At 43.5% G+C, this 25,439-nt stretch overlaps 1 long non-coding RNA gene and 2 other non-coding genes across 3 annotated transcripts in view; 1 reads left to right on the forward strand and 2 right to left on the reverse strand.

Moving 5' to 3' along the window:
* The window catches only part of LOC144100270 (uncharacterized), a 35,580-nt gene extending 10,141 nt beyond the window's left edge, over positions 1-25,439 (forward strand). Inside the window, exons 2-4 of the long non-coding RNA XR_013307583.1 lie at positions 16,450-16,505; positions 20,822-20,879; positions 25,227-25,439. This is a non-coding gene — a long non-coding RNA (uncharacterized LOC144100270). The remainder of the gene's footprint in view (positions 1-16,449; positions 16,506-20,821; positions 20,880-25,226) is intronic.
* TRNAS-UGA (transfer RNA serine (anticodon UGA)) lies at positions 4,645-4,718 on the reverse strand. The gene has a single exon. It is a non-coding gene; the product is annotated as a tRNA-Ser (tRNA).
* On the reverse strand, positions 7,156-7,229 carry TRNAS-UGA (transfer RNA serine (anticodon UGA)). Its single transcript has one exon. It is a non-coding gene; the product is annotated as a tRNA-Ser (tRNA).

The following is a 25,439-nucleotide window of genomic DNA, read 5'->3' on the forward strand; positions in this document are numbered from 1 at the left end:
CCAGCGAGCGAAAAAAATAGTCAATCATGTTTTGTGCGGTGCCAAGGTGGCCCATGAGCACAGCGGCTGTGCTGTGCCAAGGTGGTCCATGAGCACTGTTTGGTTTCCTCTCCCTTTCCATATTCTTATGCTTTTGTGTTTTCAGATTTGTCTGGTGAGCCCTGCAGTGCACTTTGGTGCGAGGATTGTTCTACTGCTGTGGCTGCTGTTTAGAGCCGTTCCTGCTTTTTGGCCAGGGAGCCCTTAGTTAACAATATCGGTATATCATCCGTGTAAAATTCACATCTTATACTTTGAATGTTTTGAAGTTTGCTTGCGAGGCCGATCATGGTGGTAGTGAAGAGAGTGGTTGAGATTACCCTTTCCTTAGAGGTCCTCTGTTTCAGGAGGTGAAAAGTTAGTGTTCCCAGCTCTCCGAGATTTAGCTATGCTGTTTTTTGGTGTAGGAATCTTCGTGCGGAATTTTTCAGGGGCGATAGAAAGAAAGGCGAACAGAGCGGTGCATACAGGCTCCACCGTTCGCATCTCCTTTCAGCATGCTCTTACTTCGGTTTTATCAAAAAGATTCTAAGTAGCCCATGACACATACCAAGACGGTTCTAACGTCTTTTTCATACTACTCAGGATGAAAAGCAATTAGAACAGAGGAGCGCGTAGGCACCACGTTGTTCCTGTTTCTTTCCTCCATGATAGCACGTTTGCTCCCCACAGTTTGTGTTTACTAGTCCTTCCAAGATTCGTCGGTGGCTCACATTGTCATAAGCCTCTTTGTTATCTATCGCTAGGACAACGCGTTCGCCTCCACTACCTTGCGATCTGAAGCTGTACCGGGAAAGCCCGAATCCCGAAAACCGGGACCCGAAGCTTCCCAAGCAGCACAAGTAATTGGCCCAATATCGTAATCGTATTGGCAAAGGTCGGCCTTACAAAGGACTAGGATGGGGCCATCCTGTTGCAATATTGGGCCGATGACCTGTGCTGCTTGGGTTCGCCCCGGCAAGAAATAGGGACTAGCCTAATACTCCGAAAAGGAATTCATATTTATGAATGCTGCCTCATTTGCAGACGCCGCACTCTACGCGGGCAACGTTAAGAAAGCATTAACAGTGGTGACCTATCCCAGATAGCAATAACATCCGGCGTGTCGATATCTCGCAGATCAATCACGGAAGCAGGGTACGAAGTCACTGCTCTCGCTACCCAAGAGAGAAGAAAATCAAGGAACCGCTGCCAATCTTGACAGATTATACAGATTAGATGTATACTCTATAAAAAACGCAAAATATATATAGATTAATTGAAGTATTATTATCCCACTGAGCAGCACTACACACACACACACACACACACACACACACACACACACACACACACACACACACACACACACACACACACACACATATATATATATATATATATATATATATATATATATATATATATATATATATATATATATATATATATATATATATATATATATATATATATATATATATATATATATATATATAGGCTTATGAAGGGAGCCAACAGTCACCGAAAACTACGGGGCATAGGGGAATGTCTAATTGTTTTAATGTGTAGTTCTGATCAGTGGGATAATAATACTTCTATTAATCTATCGCTTAAAGAAAATTACTTATAAAGCAGCAGATCGGACAGCCGTCCCCGTAGCTCCGTTGGTGGATCACCCGACGCGGTATTCAGAGGTCGTGGGTTGGGATCCCACCAGCGGCATGTTTGTTTTTTCTGCTGTTTTGTAAGGAATTTTCTAAGCGATAGATTAATCCAAGTATTATTATCCCACTGATCAGCACTACATATTTAAAAAAATTGAACATTCCCCTATGCACCTTGGTTTCGGTGACTGTTGGCCCTTCAAAAGCTTATCAAACGGGCCCCTCATTTCCTTAACTTTGCCTGCTAATATATATATATATATATATATATATATATATATATATATATATATTTATGAAGGGAGCCAACAGTCACCGAAACGAAGGTGCATAGGCGAACGTTAATTTTCTTTTTTATTAATGTGTTATGCTTATCAGTGGGATAATAATACTTAAATTAATAAATCGCTTAAAGAAAATTACTTATAAAGCAGAAGAAAAAACAACCATGCCGCCGGTGGGATCCGAACCCACGACCTCCGAATATCGCGTCCGGTGCTCTTACCAACTGAGCTACGGCGACGGCTGTCCAATCTGCTGCTCTCGTGGGTATTTATGTTTACTGGGTGTAAGCGAGCCTTGAGAGTGTTCACCAGCGCCACCCTCGACCATAGCGGCGGACGTAGCACGTCCTGTAACACCGCGAGCGTGACGTAGAACGTCATCTGACGGTGAGGGCGGAAACTGTGCGAGAGCCCTCTTATGCTACCTGTGGCATCAAGACTGCCAGAACCGAGACCCTCGTTAAGCTATTAGCAGACAAGTTAAAGGAAATGAGGGGCCCGTTTGACAAATTTATGAAGGGAGCCAACAGTCACCGAAACGAAGGTGCATAGGGGAACGTTAATTTTCTTTTTTATTAATGTGTTATGCTTATCAGTGGGATAATAATACTTAAATTAATAAATCGCTTAAAGAAAATTACTTATAAAGCAGAAGAAAAAACAACCATGCCGCCGGTGGGATCCGAACCCACGACCTCCGAATATCGCGTCCGGTGCTCTTACCAACTGAGCTACGGCGACGGCTGTCCAATCTGCTGCTCTCTTGGGTATTTATGTTTACAGGGTGTAAGCGAGCCTTGAGAGTGTTCACCAGCGCCACCCTCGACCATAGCGGCGGACGTAGCACGTCCTGTAACACCGCGAGCGTGACGTAGAACGTCATCTGACGGTGAGGGCGGAAACTGTGCGAGAGCCCTCTTATGCTACCTGTGGCATCAAGACTGCCAGAACCGAGACCCTCGTTAAGCTATTAGCAGACAAGTGAAAGGAAATGAGGGGCCCGTTTGACAAATTTATGAAGGGAGCCAACAGTCACCGAAACGAAGGTGCATAGGGGAACGTTAATTTTCTTTTTTATTAATGTGTTATGCTTATCAGTGGGATAATAATACTTAAATTAATAAATCGCTTAAAGAAAATTACTTATAAACCAGAAGAAAAAACAACCATGCCGCCGGTGGGATCCGAACCCACGACCTCCGAATATCGCGTCCGGTGCTCTTACCAACTGAGCTACGGCGACGGCTGTCCAATCTGCTGCTCTCGTGGGTATTTATGTTTACTGGGTGTAAGCGAGCCTTGAGAGTGTTCACCAGCGCCACCCTCGACCATAGCGGCGGACGTAGCACGTCCTGTAACACCGCGAGCGTGACGTAGAACGTCATCTGACGGTGAGGGCGGAAACTGTGCGAGAGCCCTCTTATGCTACCTGTGGCATCAAGACTGCCAGAACCGAGACCCTCGTTAAGCTATTAGCAGACAAGTTAAAGGAAATGAGGGGCCCGTTTGACAAATTTATGAAGGGAGCCAACAGTCACCGAAACGAAGGTGCATAGGGGAACGTTAATTTTCTTTTTTATTAATGTGTTATGCTTATCAGTGGGATAATAATACTTAAATTAATAAATCGCTTAAAGAAAATTACTTATAAAGCAGAAGAAAAAACAACCATGCCGCCGGTGGGATCCGAACCCACGACCTCCGAATATCGCGTCCGGTGCTCTTACCAACTGAGCTACGGCGACGGCTGTCCAATCTGCTGCTCTCGTGGGTATTTATGTTTACTGGGTGTAAGCGAGCCTTGAGAGTGTTCACCAGCGCCACCCTCGACCATAGCGGCGGACGTAGCACGTCCTGTAACAACGCGAGCGTGACGTAGAACGTCATCTGACGGTGAGGGCGGAAACTGTGCGAGAGCCCTCTTATGCTACCTGTCGCATCAAGACTGCCAGAACCGAGACCCTCGTTAAGCTATTAGCAGACAAGTTAAAGGAAATGAGGGGCCCGTTTGATAAATTTATGAAGGGAGCCAACAGTCACCGAAACGAAGGTGCATAGGGGAACGTTAATTTTCTTATTTATTAATGTGTTATGCTTATCAGTGGGATAATAATGCTTAAATTAATAAATCGCTTAAAGAAAATTACTTATAAAGCAGAAGAAAAAACAACCATTCCGCCGGTGGGATCCGAACCCACGACCTCCGAATATCGCGTCCGGTGCTCTTACCAACTGAGCTACGGCGACGGCTGTCCAATCTGCTGCTCTCGTGGGTATTTATGTTTACTGGCTGTAAGCGAGCCTTGAGAGTGTTCACCAGCGCCACCCTCGACCATAGCGGCGGACGTAGCACGTCCTGTAACACCGCGAGCGTGACGTAGAACGTCATCTGACGGTGAGGGCGGAAACTGTGTGAGAGCCCTCTTATGCTACCTGTGGCATCAAGACTGCCAGAACCGAGACCCTCGTTAAGCTATTAGCAGACAAGTTAAAGGAAATGAGGGGCCCGTTTGACAAATTTATGAAGGGAGCCAACAGTCACCGAAACGAAGGTGCATAGGGGAACGTTAATTTTCTTTTTTATTAATGTGTTATGCTTATCAGTGGGATAATAATACTTAAATTAATAAATCGCTTAAAGAAAATTACTTATAAAGCAGAAGAAAAAACAACCATGCCGCCTGTGGGATCCGAACCCACGACCTCCGAATATCACGTCCGGTGCTCTTACCAACTGAGCTACGGCGACGGCTGTCCAATCTGCTGCTCTCGTGGGTATTTATGTTTACTGGGTGTAAGCGAGCCTTGAGAGTGTTCACCAGCGCCACCCTCGACCATAGCGGCGGACGTAGCACGTCCTGTAACACAGCGAGCGTGACGTAGAACGTCATCTGACGGTGAGGGCGGAAACTGTGCGAGAGCCCTCTTATGCTACCTGTGGCATCAAGACTGCCAGAACCGAGACCCTCGTTAAGCTATTAGCAGACAAGTTAAAGGAAATGAGGGGCCCGTTTGACAAATTTATGAAGGGAGCCAACAGTCACCGAAACGAAGGTGCATAGGGGAACGTTAATTTTCTTTTTTATTAATGTGTTATGCTTATCAGTGGGATAATAATACTTAAATTAATAAATCGCTTAAAGAAAATTACTTATAAAGCAGAAGAAAAAACAACCATGCCGCCGGTGGGATCCGAACCCACGACCTCCGAATATCGCGTCCGGTGCTCTTACCAACTGAGCTACGGCGACGGCTGTCCAATCTGCTGCTCTCGTGGGTATTTATGTTTACTGGGTGTAAGCGAGCCTTGAAGTGTGTTCACCAGCGCCACCCTCGACCATAGCGGCGGACGTAGCACGTCCTGTAACACCGCGAGCGTGACGTAGAACGTCATCTGACGGTGAGGGCGGAAACTGTGCGAGAGCCCTCTTATGCTACCTGTGGCATCAAGACTGCCAGAACCGAGACCCTCGTTAAGCTATTAGCAGACAAGTTAAAGGAAATGAGGGGCCCGTTTGACAAATTTATGAAGGGAGCCAACAGTCACCGAAACGAAGGTGCATAGGGGAACGTTAATTTTCTTTTTTATTAATGTGTTATGCTTATCAGTGGGATAATAATACTTAAATTAATAAATCGCTTAAAGAAAATTACTTATAAAGCAGAAGAAAAAACAACCATGCCGCCGGTGGGATCCGAACCCACGACCTCCGAATATCGCGTCCGGTGCTCTTACCAACTGAGCTACGGCGACGGCTGTCCAATCTGCTGCTCTCTTGGGTATTTATGTTTACAGGGTGTAAGCGAGCCTTGAGAGTGTTCACCAGCGCCACCCTCGACCATAGCGGCGGACGTAGCACGTCCTGTAACACCGCGAGCGTGACGTAGAACGTCATCTGACGGTGAGGGCGGAAACTGTGCGAGAGCCCTCTTATGCTACCTGTGGCATCAAGACTGCCAGAACCGAGACCCTCGTTAAGCTATTAGCAGACAAGTTAAAGGAAATGAGGGGCCCGTTTGACAAATTTATGAAGGGAGCCAACAGTCACCGAAACGAAGGTGCATAGGGGAACGTTAATTTTCTTTTTTATTAATGTGTTATGCTTATCAGTGGGATAATAATACTTAAATTAATAAATCGCTTAAAGAAAATTACTTATAAAGCAGAAGAAAAAACAACCATGCCGCCGGTGGGATCCGAACCCACGACCTCCGAATATCGCGTCCGGTGCTCTTACCAACTGAGCTACGGCGACGGCTGTCCAATCTGCTGCTCTCGTGGGTATTTATGTTTACTGGGTGTAAGCGAGCCTTGAGAGTGTTCACCAGCGCCACCCTCGACCATAGCGGCGGACGTAGCACGTCCTGTAACAACGCGAGCGTGACGTAGAACGTCATCTGACGGTGAGGGCGGAAACTGTGCGAGAGCCCTCTTATGCTACCTGTCGCATCAAGACTGCCAGAACCGAGACCCTCGTTAAGCTATTAGCAGACAAGTTAAAGGAAATGAGGGGCCCGTTTGACAAATTTATGAAGGGAGCCAACAGTCACCGAAACGAAGGTGCATAGGGGAACGTTAATTTTCTTATTTATTAATGTGTTATGCTTATCAGTGGGATAATAATACTTAAATTAATAAATCGCTTAAAGAAAATTACTTATAAAGCAGAAGAAAAAACAACCATTCCGCCGGTGGGATCCGAACCCACGACCTCCGAATATCGCGTCCGGTGCTCTTACCAACTGAGCTACGGCGACGGCTGTCCAATCTGCTGCTCTCGTGGGTATTTATGTTTACTGGCTGTAAGCGAGCCTTGAGAGTGTTCACCAGCGCCACCCTCGACCATAGCGGCGGACGTAGCACGTCCTGTAACACCGCGAGCGTGACGTAGAACGTCATCTGACGGTGAGGGCGGAAACTGTGTGAGAGCCCTCTTATGCTACCTGTGGCATCAAGACTGCCAGAACCGAGACCCTCGTTAAGCTATTAGCAGACAAGTTAAAGGAAATGAGGGGCCCGTTTGACAAATTTATGAAGGGAGCCAACAGTCACCGAAACGAAGGTGCATAGGGGAACGTTAATTTTCTTTTTTATTAATGTGTTATGCTTATCAGTGGGATAATAATACTTAAATTAATAAATCGCTTAAAGAAAATTACTTATAAAGCAGAAGAAAAAACAACCATGCCGCCTGTGGGATCCGAACCCACGACCTCCGAATATCACGTCCGGTGCTCTTACCAACTGAGCTACGGCGACGGCTGTCCAATCTGCTGCTCTCGTGGGTATTTATGTTTACTGGGTGTAAGCGAGCCTTGAGAGTGTTCACCAGCGCCACCCTCGACCATAGCGGCGGACGTAGCACGTCCTGTAACACAGCGAGCGTGACGTAGAACGTCATCTGACGGTGAGGGCGGAAACTGTGCGAGAGCCCTCTTATGCTACCTGTGGCATCAAGACTGCCAGAACCGAGACCCTCGTTAAGCTATTAGCAGACAAGTTAAAGGAAATGAGGGGCCCGTTTGACAAATTTATGAAGGGAGCCAACAGTCACCGAAACGAAGGTGCATAGGGGAACGTTAATTTTCTTTTTTATTAATGTGTTATGCTTATCAGTGGGATAATAATACTTAAATTAATAAATCGCTTAAAGAAAATTACATATAAAGCAGAAGAAAAAACAACCATGCCGCCGGTGGGATCCGAACCCACGACCTCCGAATATCGCGTCCGGTGCTCTTACCAACTGAGCTACGGCGACGGCTGTCCAATCTGCTGCTCTCGTGGGTATTTATGTTTACTGGGTGTAAGCGAGCCTTGAGAGTGTTCACCAGCGCCACCCTCGACCATAGCGGCGGACGTAGCACGTCCTGTAACACCGCGAGCGTGACGTAGAACGTCATCTGACGGTGAGGGCGGAAACTGTGCGAGAGCCCTCTTATGCTACCTGTGGCATCAAGACTGCCAGAACCGAGACCCTCGTTAAGCTATTAGCAGACAAGTTAAAGGAAATGAGGGGCCCGTTTGACAAATTTATGAAGGGAGCCAACAGTCACCGAAACGAAGGTGCATAGGGGAACGTTAATTTTCTTTTTTATTAATGTGTTATGCTTATCAGTGGGATAATAATACTTAAATAATAAATCGCTTAAAGAAAATTACTTATAAAGCAGAAGAAAAAACAACCATGCCGCCGGTGGGATCCGAACCCACGACCTCCGAATATCGCGTCCGGTGCTCTTACCAACTGAGCTACGGCGACGGCTGTCCAATCTGCTGCTCTCGTGGGTATTTATGTTTACTGGGTGTTATGTTTCTTCAATTTTCGGTGATTTTACATTACATATATATATATATATATATATATATATATATATATATATATATATATATATATATATATATATATATATATATATATATATATATATATATATATATATATATATATATATAATAAGGAAGCTAACAGTCACCGAAATTAAGGTGCATAGGGGAATGTTTCTTTTCTTTATTATCTAATGCCAATCAACTAGTTTTTTTAAAGAAAATTATTTATAAAGCAGCAGAAAAAACAACCATGCCGCCGGTGCTCTTACCAACTGTACCAACTGTGTTTATTCCATAAATATGTTCAGACCCGTCCTTCGTTGTTACCTCTGGCATCACCTTTCCGCTCTTCACAACGCTTACACAATCAACTCAGCTTCAACCGGATATATGGGAAGACCCTGTCGTTTAATTCCTCTGCATTACCTAGAGCAATAAAACTCTGGAATGATCTTCCTGACAACATAATCTCTTTCATTGATCCTGGTGAGTTTAAAAAACATCTATGTATACATTTATTGCCATAGTGATGTTCGAAATGTACAACAGTTTCATTTGTTCTTAACGTTGTTTCGTGTCTGATGTTATTTTAACTCGGTTTTGTATAAATTTCGTGTTCCTTTCTTGTATTTGACTTGTACCGCGTTCTTGCACCGATATTATGGTTTTTTTTTTCCATCTGTATGTACATCTGTATTTGCCCCCCTCACCCAATGCTCTTCGGGGCCTGTGAGGTACTAATAAATAATAATAATAATAATAATAACTTGGTAAGTTGGTAAGAGCACCGGACGCGATATTCGGAGGTCGTGGGTTCGGATCCCACCGGCGGCATGGTTGTTTTTTCTGCTGCTTTATAAGTAATTTTCTTTAAAAATAACTAATTGATTGGCATTAGATATTAAAAAAAAGAAACATTCCCCTAACGAGCCCCTCACTTCATTTGCCTTGTCTGCTAATATATATATATATATATATATATATATATATATATATATATATATATATATATATATATATATATATATATATATATATATTAGTGTATGTGCGAAGAAAGCCGACAGTCACCGAACGGAGAGCACTGATAAACAATCCTCTCCGTTGTTTCCCGTTAGTTGACGCTGTGGAGATGTTTACTACTTTTTAATCGGCCAGTGCCGTGCATTCACGACCTACGACTTGCACGCCATTTACTCATTTCCCTTTCGTGTTTGAAAACAAAGTTCGACGTCAACGTGTTCTCATCAACCATCGCTTTCCGGTGAATGTCTGTGTAATCACTGTTGAGCAAAATAAGGGGGAGCGAATATGCCACTTCAGACATCATCATCCTCAGCCTTACTACACCCACTGCAGGGCAAAGGCCTCTCCCACGTCTCTCCAATTAACCCTATCCTTTGCCAGCTGCATCCACCCTTTGCCTGCAAACTTCTTAATCTCATCCGCCCACCTAACCTTCTGCCGCCCCCTGCTACGCTTACTTTCTCTTGGAACCCACTCCGTTACCCTTAAAGACCAGCGGTTATCTTGCCTTCGCACTACATGCCCTGCCCAAGCCCATTTCTTTCTCTTGATTTCGACCAGGATGTCATTAACCCGTGTTTGTTCCCTCACCCACTCTGCCCGCTTCCGATCTCTTAACGTTATACCTATCATTTTTCTTTCCATGGCTCGCTGCGTTGTCCTTAACTTAAGCTGAACTCTTTTCGTTAGCCTCCACGTTTCTGCCCCGTAGGTGAGTACCGGTAAGATTATGCTGTTGTACACTTTCCTCTTGAGGGAAATTGGTAAACTGCCACTCATGATCTGCGAGAATTTGCCATATGCGCTCCACCCCATTCTTATCCTTCTAGTTATCTCCCTCTCATGATCCGGATCAGCTGTCACTACCTGCCCTAAGTAGACGTAATCCGGCACAATTTCTAGGCTCTCGCTGCCAATTGTGAACTGTTGTTCCCTTGCTAGGCTGTTGAACATCACCTTGGTTTTCTGCATGTTAATTTTTAGACCCATCGATCTGCTCTGCCTGTCTAACTCGCTGATCATGATTTGCAGTTCACCTCCTGAGTGACTCAGCAAGGCAATGTCATCAGCAAATCGCAGATTATTCTCCATTTATTCTTATTCCCAACTGTTCCCAATTCAGGCCTCGAAAAACCTCCTGCAAACATGCGGTGAACAGCATTGGCGAGATCGTGTCTCCTTGCCTGACGCCCTTCCTTATTGGAATTTTATTGCTGACTTTGTGGAGGACTATAGTAGCTGTGAAGTTGCTATATATATCTTCCAGTATTTTGACATAAGACTCTTCTACCCCCTGATTACGCAATGCCTGTATGACTGCTGAGGTTTCCACTGAGTCGAATGCTTTCTCGTAATCAATGAAAGCTATATAGAGAGGGTGGTTATATTCTGCGCATTTTTCTATCACCTGATTGATAGTGTGAATATGATCTATTGTGGAATATCCTTTACGAAACCCTGCCTGATCATTTGGTTGATTAAAGTCTAACGTTGCCCTGACTCTATTAGCGATTACCTTAGTAAATACTTTGTAGGCAACGGATAGTAAGCTGATCGGCCTGTAATTTTTCAAGTCCTTGGCGTCTCCCTTCTTATGAATTAAGATAATGTTTGCATTCTTCCAAGCTTCTGGTACAGTCGAGGTCATAAGGCATTGCGTATACAGGGTGGCTAGTTTTTCTAGCACGATGTCCCCTCCATCCTTCAACAGATCTGCTGTTACCTGATCCTCCCCATCTGCTTTTCCCCTTTTCATTGCTTCTAAGGCTTTCTTTACTTCATCTTTCGTTACTGGCGGGATGACGCATTGCTATGCACTGCTGTCTTTCTCATTAGCGCTCTGATTACATTGGCTACTGTACAGGTATGTGTAGAACTCTTCGGCTACGTTAACTATCTTATCCATATTGCTACTGACATTGCCCTGCTTGTCTCTTAATGCATACATCTGGTTTTTACCTATGCCTAGTTTCCTCTTCACTGTTTTTAGGCTACCTCCGTTGTTTATAGCATGCTCGATTCTCTCCATATTAAACTTCCTTATGTCGGCTACCTTGCGCTTATTTATTAACTTTGATAGCTCCGTTAGCTCTATTCTATCGGTAGTGTTATATGACTTCATGTTTTGGCGCTTCTTAATCAGATCTTTCGTCACCTGAGATTGCTTCCCGGTATCTTTTCGAACTGTCCTACCGCCTACTTCTACTGCGCACTCCGTAATTATTGATGTCAGGTTATCGTGCATTGAATGAACATCAAGACCATCTTCCTCAGTTAAAGCCGAATATCTGTTTTGCAGCGCTATCCTAAACTCCTGTGCTTTCCCTCTTACAGCTAACTCGTTAATGGTCTTCTTCTTCGCTAGCTTCCTCCGTTCCCTCTTCAAGTCTAAGCTAATTCTAGACCTTACCATTCTATGGTCGCTGCAACGCACCCTTCCGAGGACGGCCACATCCTGAATGATGCCAGGTTTAGCGCATAGTATGAAGTCGATTTCATTTTTAATCTCAACATTGGAGCTCTTCCAGGTCCACTTCCTGTTTTCTCGTTTGCGGAAGAAGGTATTCATGATCCGTAAATTATTTCTATCCGCGAATTCGACTAATAACTCTCCCCTGCTATTTCTAGAGCCTATCCCATAGTCACCTACCGCGTGGTCGTCAGCCTGCTTTTTGCCCACCTTCGTTTGAAGTCGCTCATCAGTACAGTGTACTGCGATTTTACTTTATTCATTGCTGATTCTACGTCCTCATAGAAGCTTTCAACGGTCTGGTCATCATGGCTGGATGTGGGTGCGTAGGCCTGCACCACTTTCAGCTTGTACCTCCTATTACGCCTAATTACTATAGCTGCTACCCTCTCGTGAAAACTGCAGAGCTCCTCTACGTTGCCAGCTATATCCTTATTAATGAGGAAACCCACACGTAGTTCTCGTATATCCTCTAACCCGTCATAGCACAGTATGTGTCCGTCCTTTAGTACTGTATACGCCTCACCTGTCCTCCTAACTTCGCTAAGCCCTATCACATCCCATTTAATTCCCGCTATTTCCTCAAACAGCACTGCTAGGCTAGCCTCACTAGCTAAAGTTCTAGCGTTAAACGTTGCCAGGTTCAGATTCTAATGGTGGCCTGTCCGGAGCCACAGATTCTTAGCACCCTCCGCTGCGTCACAGGTCTGACCGCCGCCGTGGTCAGTTGCTCTGCAGCCGCTGGGGACTGAGGGCCGAGGGTTAATTGGTTTATTCATAGAAGGTTGTGGCCAAGTACTACACCAGGGTGGCCAAATCCTGCTCTGGTGAGAGAGTGCGTTGTCGGTTCTGGTCACCGAGATAAGGCCGCACTCCAGGCCTGGTAATGCAATTCCATCGACACGCGGATTTTTTTTGTTAAACCCGGTGGAGAATTGCGCGGCACCAGGATTTGAACCCCGGTCCTCTTGCACGCGAGGTGGATGTTCTACCTCTACGCCATCGCTACTTTTGCTTTCAAGACAATGTCGAACAATTCGTTGTCTGATATTTTTTGACTACCTCAGCTGGACCATTTTACCTCACAAAAAATTCTTTGTTTCGGGGTAGCAATACGTTCGAGGTTTTTCATTTGTTTTACGCACAGCTCAGACGACCGGTACACAGTGGACGCAGTGAAATTGGTTCCTGATACTATAGGTGAGCAACTGATTTCTCAAATTTTTTCACAGTTATGAAAAATTTCATTAAGGTTTCTGTACTGGGTGCACAACACGATATAACCAGACGGAAACGATTTTCTTTTTTGATAAGCATTTACAAGCACTCACACAGCTTTCTCGCTGAGTTCTGTTGCATAGCAGTGCATACGATTGCCGCTGAGCTCTATTAACAAACACTGAAAAGAACCTAAACGTTAAGCGCTGCGAATGCTCTTTCAAGAAACACTGAACACGATTTTATTAGGCGTGAATTTGGTGCAAGAACTGCTAGGTTACTTATCTAAGGCGCCTTTTTTTAAGTAGTTTCACCATATGCTTGGACAGCAAATGTTTTTTGGATATTTAGTTTTCATTTCCAGCGTCCCCGTGTAGCAGTCGATGACCGCCGCGGTGGCTCAGTGGTTAAGGGGTTCGGCTACTGGGCCAGAGTTCCCCGTTTCGATCCAGGCCATGGAGGCCGCGTTTTGATTGAGACGCAACGGAAAGCCACCCGTGTGCTGTGCGATGTCAGTGCACGTTAAAGATCCTCAGATGGTCGAAAGTATTCTGGAGCCCTCCACTAATGCTCCTCTTTCTTCCTTTCTCCTTTCATTACCTCCTTTATGCCTTTCTTTACGGCGCGGTTCAGGTGTCCAACGATATGTGTGACAGATAGTGTGCCATTTCCTTTCCTTAGATATATATATTGTTTTTTTTTTAAATTTGCGACATCAAAGCACCAATACGGACCGAGCAGTGCCATCAAGACTGTTCCAGAACCTGTTTTTCTTTGCAAATGGAACGTAGAATATTCCAAGCTGTGTACATACAAAAAAAAGCATAATACCGCTTTGGCACAAAAAAATAGCAGAAAATGATTTCATCGCCCGATGCTTTTAGAATTCTACTTACATGTGCCAACAAAGCCTTAAGCTGAGATAAAAAATTGATGCTGTGTTTTCTGTTCTCTATGACATCTACAATATGCGCGAACTAGCGAATCCTACTTTTAGAAGGCATTTCAACTCTGCATTTAAGACGCGTACGAAATTTAGGCTGGAGAAATTCTGCGCAATTTATTGAGGAAAATAAAATGAACTCGACATAAAGCCTCTCCTGACAAACTATTGATCTTTTTTCATTTTCGCACGTTCTATATGCCTTTGAGGGGGCAGGTGGCGAAGTAAATAGACAATATGGTAGACATTTCCCATTTTTCAATTGATACTTTGTCGTGAACCTCGGGTCTTCTTTTGTCTCGTAGCAAAATTCACAGCAAAAATACAGTGCAAATGGAAACAAAACGGTTTCATCATGTGTAGTGTTAAAACCCTCTGAGCAAATCGCACTTCTCATGGTCCTGGCGCATCGTGGATTCCACGACTTTGTGGCAAGCGAACTCAAAGATCTTAAAATCGTTCGGTGTCATCGTGAAGCGGAGAGATCAGAGCCTCCGTTATTTGCATTATTGAATTTCTTTGGCAAAAAGGATAAACAAGCGAGGCCATTAACAAACTGAACAAACGTAAAAAAAAATTACGTTTTTTTTCTCAAATTTTTTTTTTGCGCGATTGTTGTTTTCATCCATTCCGCATTTCGTAAACGATGGCAGTATAATTATTCCGTTTCTTTTTGCATGAGTATTTTGACCTTCAGTAGTGGAATAAAGCTGTAGATTTTTTTTCATATATACGCGGTATTGCTTTTAAGTTAATTTTTGAAGAAATGTTAGATTCTTGATATGCGTACTTCAGTTTGCCTTCAATTTGTTAAGTAATATCTTCACTAAACAGCACAGAAAGTTCTGAGCATGACAAAAATAAAAGTTCAACAATTTCTTTTCACTGATTTCCATCATCAGAGACAACTTGAATAGTCTAAAATCTATTTTACTAAGCATCCACAAATTCAAGTGCAAAAGAAAAAGCCAGTCTGAAATTTACATAAAAGTTCAGATAACGGTGCCAAATTTAGTTATATTTTTTTAATTAACCAAAAGCGCTTCAATTCTAACGTCAGATGCCAGAGAGGTTCGTTCCGCTGGACGTTCAACACCACTCTATGCAAGAATTTTTTAAAAGCTAGGATCATTACTTTACTGGATGATGTGCTAATTCTGCGGCTAGAAGCACGTTTGGAGGATAGCTAAGCATGTTGTTGCCGCAGTGAATACTGAATAAAATTATTCAATTTCAAAATAATAGGATATTCAGCATTATACATCTCGAATTTTCTATATGAATGCAAATGCAATTCCACGCCCGGGAAAATATCATTCCGCACAGAGTATGCAATGAACGCACCCACCCCAAGAGCACACCCTTCGCACGGTGGTGCGACGGAACAATTTTTCGTTTTCTCTAGTGTCAGCTCTCAGCACAATTGTAGCTGGACAATATTTACATTTTTTACAGCTGCACAAAGGGCTGAAAAACATGCCGAAATGGCTTGAAATCGGTATCCAATGCATTCAAGCCGAACGTACTAGAACAAGGCGCTGGTAGATAATGTCGTCATCATCGTGGACATGTCTAAAAACGTCTTCAATCTGGGTATCCGGGTATTGTAAATACCTTTCTGTTCGCACGGTACACGGTCCTATAGCCCTCTCATCTTGCGCCCCTTGCATCGCCCCATTTCCAGCGGAGCTGCCTGGAGTACAGTTAGGCCTGGTGAGGCAGGCTGAAAGTTTCCTGAACGATTAGTTTGACCCCTAATATTCAATTTCTGTCCATCTCTCTTCTTTGCACTACTTTCAAGAGTCAAATTGAAAACGCATGCTTGAAAGACAAAGTTCATCCTGAAAAATTTACTCTTGAAATTTTCTTCGCAATTACAAATCGTGCTGGAACGTCGACTAGAGACTCCGAATTGCACTGTTGCCATTTCGACGCGTGGAGCTGCGGGAACATGCATTATTGCTCCTCTGATGGCTATCAGACTATGAAAAGGATCCTTCTTCTGAAAGCTATACAATGCCGACGCACTTTACATAAAGCAAATGGGATGTCACAAAGAAGTTTCATTATTATGATTGGCATAGCGCATCTATTAATCGAGCTTAATGTCATCGCATGCATCTTGAACATTTAGCGGCCTGTTGGTAGCGGTTCTTAACTCTGTGAGACAAGTGCAATTTTTTTTTAAAGTGCGTGCTCTTAGTCGTCGCTTGATTTTTTATTACGTATACAACTAGGCAGGCGCTGCAGCAACAGCCAAGTAGGCTGCCTGTATTGTTATCTCTACCGGTGCTGTTGAGGACTTTGCACTAAATATTGCCGACAGGAGCCATCAGTAGGGTTGAGTACTGGTGTTATTGCTGGAAAGAAACACTAAATATGTTCTAATAAGCTTTAACAAGGAAAATAATTTGCTGACGACCACTGCTTGAAGTTTATCTTTATCGAGAGAGCCGTCTTTTAATCCCTGTAACTTTTTCTTATCAATCTAGATGCGCCCAGGTGGGATCTACCTGTTGCTTTTGGCCGCATTGCTTGCTATCTCCGAGTAAGTACAAAATTGCTTCAATTTTCACAAAAAGGCCCAACTCTATAGGTTAAACAAGACACCCCATTGAAATGAGCGTCATAGTATTTTTGGTTGTGAATTGTTCACCTTAACGAGTCGGGCGCTGAGATCTTTTTAGATAACCAGCGCTTAACTGTCTACTTATCGCGTCTATTCAAATGGTTCCATTTGAACGATGGCATCAGATATGCCATTCTGAGCGATCCTAGTCGCTTCTGGGCAAGTAGCGCCATTGGGTGTGATGCAAAAGTACTTTAATTAGCGTCCAGAGTCGGTATTTTCGTCAGCCGTAAGATGGAGTATATTTAGGCTTCGCACGAGACCTGTGAGCACCGAGCAATTGCTCAAGCATGGCGCCCAAAGTTACGTCGTCTTCACGCGCTGAGTCTCCTAACCACCTACGCTGTTGTTGTGATTTGAAGTCACCGAAACTTGACTTAGTGGACGCGAGCGACAGCTTTATGCAAACAGAGGAGGTCCATTGATTTTATTTAGTTCGAACAGCAATGATCGCTCCTCTTTGCTCGGACTATTGAGCGGTGCCCTTCTCTCACTTTCGTTTCCATCATTGCCGAAGAAATTCTCTGCTTTCAGGACTTCTTTGAAAGCACTTGGCATGTTCTGAACTTTTTCTTGCTACCGGAACTGTAGCGTAGAGTTAGCTGCGGGATGCAAGGTTTCCACCTTGACTCTACACTGTACAGTAGCCCAAACCTTTGCTTGCGGGCAATTGTTTCTTCTTTCTGGCTGACCGAATTGTTTACCGTGAACAGTTGTTTAACTTGGAATACTAAATATGTTTCCATACTGAAGAAAAAATGTGTATTTTATCATTTTATTCCATTTTCATACTGTGTATGTTTAATTTTTTGTGCTAAATTGTGAAATTTAGGCAAAGAGTCTTCTTTCGTAAACAACATACATTATTTCTACTCGAAACACTACAACACGAGGTCGAAGCGGCAGAAAGGTTTTCGTGAGACTTGACCTTTAGATTGAGCTTGGTTAAGCCATAAATAAATAAATGACCAAAATGGACACTGCTGCGACTGGGATTCGTACCCGCGGCTGCCCAACGAGATCTTCATTCGCTGGCCACTGCAAAAAAACACTAGGCTATCACCGCATATTTTAAAACATCCCATTCATTACACTGAAAGTGTGTTATATTTAGATGAGCAATTTACAAAGGTTTAAGGAAATGCCACGGAAGACATCTCAAAAAGACACAGGAACAGACCACTGCACGGGTGGTAAGCCTGATCACATCACCAATAAGGAATGCCACTCCGGTTTAAAGTCCTCCGTTTCCTACACACGCTTCAGTTCGACAAACCTTTTGCTAGAAATCAAATTTCGCCGAAACAACTTATTCACCATTCCGATCCCTCATTCTAGTTTTCCATAAGGTGTGTAGTCTAGTCAGAAAAAAAACATATTAAGAGGTTCATCAACACAATGCACTGCGGGGAGGTATCGAATGTATGAGAAGTCAAATAAATTCGCCATTTCAAGTTCCGCGTCAAGAAATCCCGAAACAAAATTGCGTCCTTAGAATTTTAGAGGCCCGCGTACTGTGCGTTAAAAAACGCCAAGTGGTTGAAATTTCCGGAGCCCTTCACTACGGCGTCCCTAATAGCCTGAGCCGCTGTGGGACGTTAGGCCCCCATAAACCAAACCAAACCAAACAAAACCGATTGATGAACAATGTTATGTGAGTGTAGCGCAAAACAGGACAACGGACAAAGAAAGACGCACATAACACAGGTACTAACTTCCGACTGACAGAAAGCTAGGTGACCAAGACAAACATGATCCGAGAGGGGAAACAGGCGCATGCGTCCGGAAAAAATAATGAAAGTCAGACTAATGAGGAACTACGCACATATACGAATAAACGATTGTCTAAGAAGGCCAGCTCTTTTTTGGACAGGGAGATTTACGGCTTGCTGACAGTTATCTTCGAAAGCCGCGATACGCGCTGCTTCAATAATTTGACGTGTTAACTGATCCAGGCGTCTGGCCACTATGGAGCACTTATGCAAAAATGGCACACAACCACACTCCTTACAGAGCAAAGCAAGGTTACGGCCAGTAAAAGTTCTCAAGTTGTTTTTGTGTTCACGAAACCTCTCATTCAAGCAACGACCAGATTGACCAACATACCGCTTGCCACAATAAGGTGGGATGTCATAAACAATGCCTTCTGTACATTTCACGAATTTTCCCCTGTTATTAATGGCGTACTGCAGCTTTTGGGGACGCGTATCGGTGGGCAAAGAATTTTTTTGGATAAAGTGCTTAGTTTTTCAGAGGCTGAAAAAACCACGCGAACATTCGCTTTCGTCCCAATTTTCTTCATATGGTGGGACAGGCAATGAAAGTAAGGAATGATGACAATTTTCTCTTTCTTTCTTTCTGAAGGCACTCACGGTAGTTGATATTCCTGGCGCTTCTTCGTCAGTAGGACTTCGGGGACAGAAACACAGATAGCAGCTGGGTAGCCTGCTTCTTACAACCTTGCGATTTGTTCGTGAAAGCTCTGTCTGATGAAGTGGGGGATGACATTTCTAGGGTATTTTTCAGGCATAAATTAACAATGCCTTGCTTTACGACCTCATAATGTGCAGATGTGTACAGGATTGTTATCGATAAAACATTATTCAATTGTTTCATGAAAATTATAGAGGCGGAAATTCAGAGATGACAAAAAATTGACCCTTTTTCTGAAGCTAAGCCTTCACAGGTAATGGTTCCGTATGCAAATTGTAGATGAGAGCCTTAGTGCGAGGTGAAACTAAAATTTTTCGCACCCGAATAAAGGCATCATGTCCTGGCAATTCAAAGTAAATCGAGCGGTAAATAGTAGGAGGGAAAAGTCTCGAAATGAAGTTTTCGCATAAGTGTTTTCTGGCGACACTGAAAATATGATCAGCGTTGAAAAACGGACTGTGTGAAGCCGCAATTAAAATAGACCTCATGCTTAGACCCACACAAACAAGCACGGTAGTGAAGTTAGAGGACATAATCAGTCTGTAAAAACTGACTGCTCTGACTGTCTGACTGCTCAGTTAAGCGAACAACTTCGTCCACGCTAGGCTTGCCTGCGCAGAAAACGCCAGATCATCTGCACCAGCTGATCTTTTGGTCTCGTATAAGGAAACCTCGAATGGCACTCATACCTGACAATTTTGAACAAAAGCATTATTGAGCGGAAAACCATTTTTCAACGCAATTTTCTCATATAATGAAAGATTTCACTATAACAATCAATATGTCCGCAGTTGACCTGATGGCAATCTTGAACTTTTTCTGCAAACGCTTTTACTATCGTTAAAAGCTTCCCCCTTTGGTTTTTATGGCAGCTATAATTTCTCGATGCGATCGATGGAAACACCTAAAAATAAAGATTTTGCTACGTATCAGAAGAATAGATCATTGCCTTCAGTATTTCCAATAGAGCATCTTACAATAATCGAACATTCAAATTTTTTGTCGGTGAATGTTGTACATGACTCTGCATAATGCCGAAACGGAGCACCATAAATTAGAGTGCAAAGCGAAGTGGCGATAATTTACACCTCTCTTTCATAGACTAAAAGATAGTCACGGTTTGTGATAGAGAACCATTCACAACCTAGCGTGCGGAACAATTATTGCAAGAAAAACGTGTTCGCACGTAGACAACTGAACCAAGAATAGCACGCTGTAATAGCGAGAACAGGAAACTGTGAGATTTAGGTGAAAGACCTTCGCAAAATTAGTGAAAATCGCAGTGGGAGGCCTCGCTGCTCAATTCGAAGCCGGAGGTTCAACGGGTCACGAAGCGGGCCGAAGAAACCCCCGACCGTCATCGCAGGTCGGCCACCTTGTACCCTGCCTTGATGAGAAGCGCACCTCGGGGAGGGGAACACACCCCAAAAATATATTACGTTTGGTATGAATTAGCTCTATGCTCTCGCATTTATTTTTGTAGGCCGGCTGCTCACCGTCTCCGAATTTGCTTGTTTTCCGGAAAGCGAATGAACGATTCCAGAGAAACAGACAAGAAGGGAACAAAATATTTATGTGACGTACACATATGAACGAAAACAATCAAGTGTAACTTGACTGTAAATTTTAACTTGCCTTTCTCCTCTCTTACGAATGCTCTGTCCGTAACAAATGCATTGAGTAATGCAAATCTTTACTGTTTCCAGTAAGAATGCTCAGAAAACATGAATTAAATAAGACGCAATAAATGTTTCATAAGAAAGGTATATCGCTGTGGATATATTTCATTTGTGTCCTTTCAGGGGCGGATTTGGTCCGGAATTTCTGCCACGGCCTAGCATGCGATTTTGTCCAGCTGCAGTAAGCTGATTTTTTAAAAACTTTTTTGTAAATAACAGACACAAACACATTACTGTGTGTGACTAACAAAATCAATTGAAGTCGGAATATAAAAGCTGAGAAATATGATTCAAATCGAACAGGAAAACATAATATACAAACCGCTGTTGTGATGCCTTATAAGCCTGTGTAATTGGGAAACTCTAAAAGCTTGATTTGACCGATAAAGCTGTAGCAGCCTTTTTAGCCACGCAGCCCTGCGCTTTACTGCGAAATCTACAGAGTCAGCCGTTAGACGTTAATTCTTTTGAGAAATTATTTATTTGACTTATTGATTTCCGAGCCGCCGCGGTGGCTTAGTGGTTATGGTAAGGCTTGCTGACGGGATAGTTGGTACATATTCATTTTTGAGAGGATATGCGCAAAAAAGATTTTCACAAGGAAAAACACGGTAGCGACGTCAGGAAAATAGCGCAACTTTCAACTGAAATGACTACAAAAGAAGCCAGGCATACTTATATATCCACCGATATACAGAAACGAGCCGCATCAAAGAGCGTGAACCTAACAACCAAACAAGAGAAGGACCAATGGTGCATATCTAATTGAGATTATAAAAACCCAAGAACATATCAACAGGTGCCGAGGTATGGTAAAAGAGCATTCACATGGGGTGACAATATTGCATAAAAACATGAGAATACAGAGCTTTATGAAAGCTGACAGTGAAAAGAAACAAGTGCATAACAACATGAAAAGATTCTGACAATGAAAATAAACAAGAAAGATTGGGATAAAAACCGTGTAGAGGGCGGCAAAAATGACATAAGCACATTTAAAATTCTAAAAGCAAACTAAAATACAGAGCACCGAACGGGTTGAGAGACTAGATGTAACCATCCAAAAATGATAGTTCATTCTTATAAATGTTAACAGAAGACGTGCTAACGCCCTTCTCTTTTCCTAGGCTAATGAAAAAAAGCCTCAATTTGTTCTCTGTCGGTCTTGGCCTCAGCCTTAGATAGAAACTTAGCTTCATTAAACTTGGGATAGCATTTTTGGCAATTGCTGCAGTGTAACAGAAGGTTACCTTCAGATTTGTTCTTCAGGGTGAGGTTGTGCTTGCGGGCGCGCTCATTGAATCATTTCCCGGTTTGCCCCACATACACTTTGCCGCACGTCAAGTAAATCTCATACACAACATTGTCAGTGCATTGTTGTGTACGTGGTTCGATGCTTGAGGCCTTTTTAACACGTTTCTTCGTCACCATTGGAAATAATTTCGCCAGTTTGCAGAGAGCCGAAAAAACCACCTTAACACCGTGACGGCATGCAAGTTTCTTCAAATTGTGTGAAAGACCGTGCAGGTAACGCATTACCTGCACAGGTTTATGTTCTCTCTCCCGTTTAGCATAGTCCGGTTTTCTAATTTTTTGCAAAATGTTTACAGACATGCCGGTGACGAGATGGGCTAGGTAACCTGCAGATAAAATTTGGTCGGTCTGGCACTGGAAGCTTTCACCTATATTGTGAGCGCATGATTTTTCTAATGCAGATTTCATTCAAAGATACACAATGCCACGCTTTACCTTCTTGGAGTGGGCACTACCACAGGAAAAAAGTGACTTCTTTGAGCACGGCTGATAAGCCTAAAACACATGAGCATCGGTAAAAATATGTTGTAGATCTAGAAACGGGAGTCGATCTTGATATGCACGTTCATGCGTGAATTTCAGACCCCTCGCTAAAGAACCAAAAGCAGTGAGAGTTTGGTTTACAAGTGTATCTGCGGCAGAGTGTGTAGGTACAATAAGATGGATAAGATAGTCATCGACGTATCTGAAAATACGTGCTATTCATGTGCCCTGCAAGCTGGCTTCAAGGTGCCGGGAAAATGATGCCAAAAATATTTCGCATGGAACCGGTGCGACTGACGAACCCGTACGAATTCCCGCCTGTTGTAAGTGAAAATCTTCCCGGAAGCAAATAACAAATTGGCGAAATTATGTCCGATGGTGACCAAGAAGCGTGTTAAGAAGGCCTGTAATGTCCAGCACCAAACCGTGTACACACAATGCACAATGACGTGTGGCAAAGTGTATGTGGGGAAAACCGGGAAATGTTTCATTGAGCTCACCCGCAAGCACAACGTCACCTTGAAGAACAAATCTGGAGGTAAGCTTCCGTTACACTGCAGCAGTTGCCGAAACTGCTACCCCAAGTTTAATGAAACTATGTTTCTAGGGAAGGGTCAGGATAAGACCTAGAGCAAAGTAATTGAAGACTTTTTCATTGAGTTAAAGAAAGACAAGTGAGTTAGCACGCCTTCTATTCACCTTTCTTGGAATGAACTATCCTTTTTGGGCAGTTAACCCGTTCGCTGCTCTGTAATATAGTTTGTTTTTAAAGTTTTAAATGGGTTTTTTTCTTTTTTGCCGCCCTTAACTGGGTATTTATCCCCGTCTCCCTTGTATTTTTTTTCATTGTAAAAATTTTTTTCTGTTGTTATGCATATTTTCATGTTGTTATGCACTTGTTTCTTTTCGCTGTCATCTTTCATGCAGCCCTGTATTCTCATGTTGTTACGCATTGTTGTCAACCCATGTGAATGCTTTTTTACCCTTCCTCGGCACGTGTTGATATGTTTACCGTATTGGGTTTTTTATAATCTCACTTAGACATGCCCCATTGCTCTTTCTCTTGTTTGTTTGTTAGGCTCACGCTCTTTGATGGAGCTCGTCTCTGTGGATACATAAGTGTGCCTGGCTTCTTTTGTCGGGATAAAAGTTGAAAGTTGCGCTTCTTTCCTGGCGTCTCTACCTCATTTTTTCCTGTGAATGTCTTTTTAGCGCAAAGCCTATCAAAAGTGGTTACTGCGCTCGGCGCGGGGGCGAATTTCAATGGAGTGGAAATTCTAGAGGCCAGTGTACTGTGCGATATCAGTCCACGTTAGAGAACCCCATGTGTTCGAAATTTGCGGAGCGCTTCACTACGGCGTCCCTTGTATCCTGAGTCGTTTTGAGACGGTAAGCCCTCTTAAAGTATAAACCATTAATTTCCTTTAAATACCCAAGGTAATATACATCGATTCAAGTGCATCAATTCCGTTGCCAGCTGAAAAACTCGGCAGGTGGCGGCAGCCTACAAAAGTTGGCTGTTGGCAAAGTCCATAGTGTAAAATCTCTCTTCCTTCGTTGAGACAAGAGGAGGGAGAGGGAATATGCGAGAGGGAAGAGATAGGGGGTGGAAAGCGATAAGTGGCCAGATCAGTATTCGCGGAATCCCCCAAGAATGCTTTCGTTTAAAGGATGCAAACATGCGTTCGCTATTAAAAATCTGTATTAACAGCCACAGCGCCCCCCTCCTCCCCATCATTATCAGGTGCACTGTCTGGCAATATGTGCCACCGTCACATGTAGATGGCATGGTACCAAGCGACGCGTCACTACATTGACCCTTTTGACAAGCCAGAGATGGCTTTTCAGCGTCACTTATGTCTATCGAAAGCCGCAGTGCTCTGGCTCTATCTTGAGTTCCCGAGTTAGATCGAAAGTTCAGGTTTGAGGCATTAGTGGGCATGGGTATGCTTCGCGCCATCGCGAACCTCTGAAAACTTCAGCTGCAAGCCTCCGAGAGTATGCATGAAGAGAAACACAGCAAGGGCTTTTTTTGAGCTCATGCATTTTGGTTATTTACTCCAGAAAAATAGAAAAACGAGAAAGCGGAATCTCGCGGTTCATGCACTGCCTGCTTAAAAGGACTAAATATGGTAAATTAGCGTCTGCACAAAGGTCTGATCCCACCAGCTACCTAAGTTTGACGGTGTTGCAGACGACAGCGCGCTCTAAAGAAGCCTCATTCCATGAGACGCGAATTGTGGAATGAGTCCTCTGCAGATCCCAGCTAGGTGAGGTCCCAATTACCGTTATCAGGCCCTACCCTCAAAGGCGAAGCTTAAGTGGCTCTCCAATGTTTTGCTACAACCTGCTCTCTGGGAAGAGATGGACGTCGTGTGTTTTTTACTTATTTCTTAAAGCAAATCATTCGAAGCAGCACATTACGAAGTTATCGAGAAATATCTCATGAAAATCTCTACCCATTTGTTGAAGCCAATATTCCGCTTAATCCTGCACAAAATCCCCTCTCACCTATTACAGCATTACAATATGAGGACCATAAATCAGCACAGAAACAGTCGGTATGAAAGCACAGTGCGCACTTCGCATGAAAGGTTCTCATTCGTGTAAGAAAAACTAATTTTCCTTACGCAGGCCGTGTTTCAATGTGATTAGATAAACATTCTCTTGTATGTACAAAAGCCTTCCCGCATTTTTATTTTAACGCATTGCTCTGTTTACAACTTTCTAGTGTCACCCTGGACAGTGGAGATTGCCCTGCCATCCAGGATGTATATGCCGGAGAAGGAGGATGGAACGGAACCACCTTTTCTGCCTGCATAAAGACTCTTTCGTCCCAGGTTATATTGAATAGTTGGGAGCAGGCACACAATGTTACGTATGCTGAATATGCAGGGCCTGCATGCTTTCTATAAAAGGGAGCAAATAAAATAGGCTCGCTGGA

This window comes from Amblyomma americanum, chromosome 8 (genome assembly GCF_052857255.1).
Source record: "Amblyomma americanum isolate KBUSLIRL-KWMA chromosome 8, ASM5285725v1, whole genome shotgun sequence".
Taxonomy (NCBI): domain Eukaryota; kingdom Metazoa; phylum Arthropoda; class Arachnida; order Ixodida; family Ixodidae; genus Amblyomma; species Amblyomma americanum.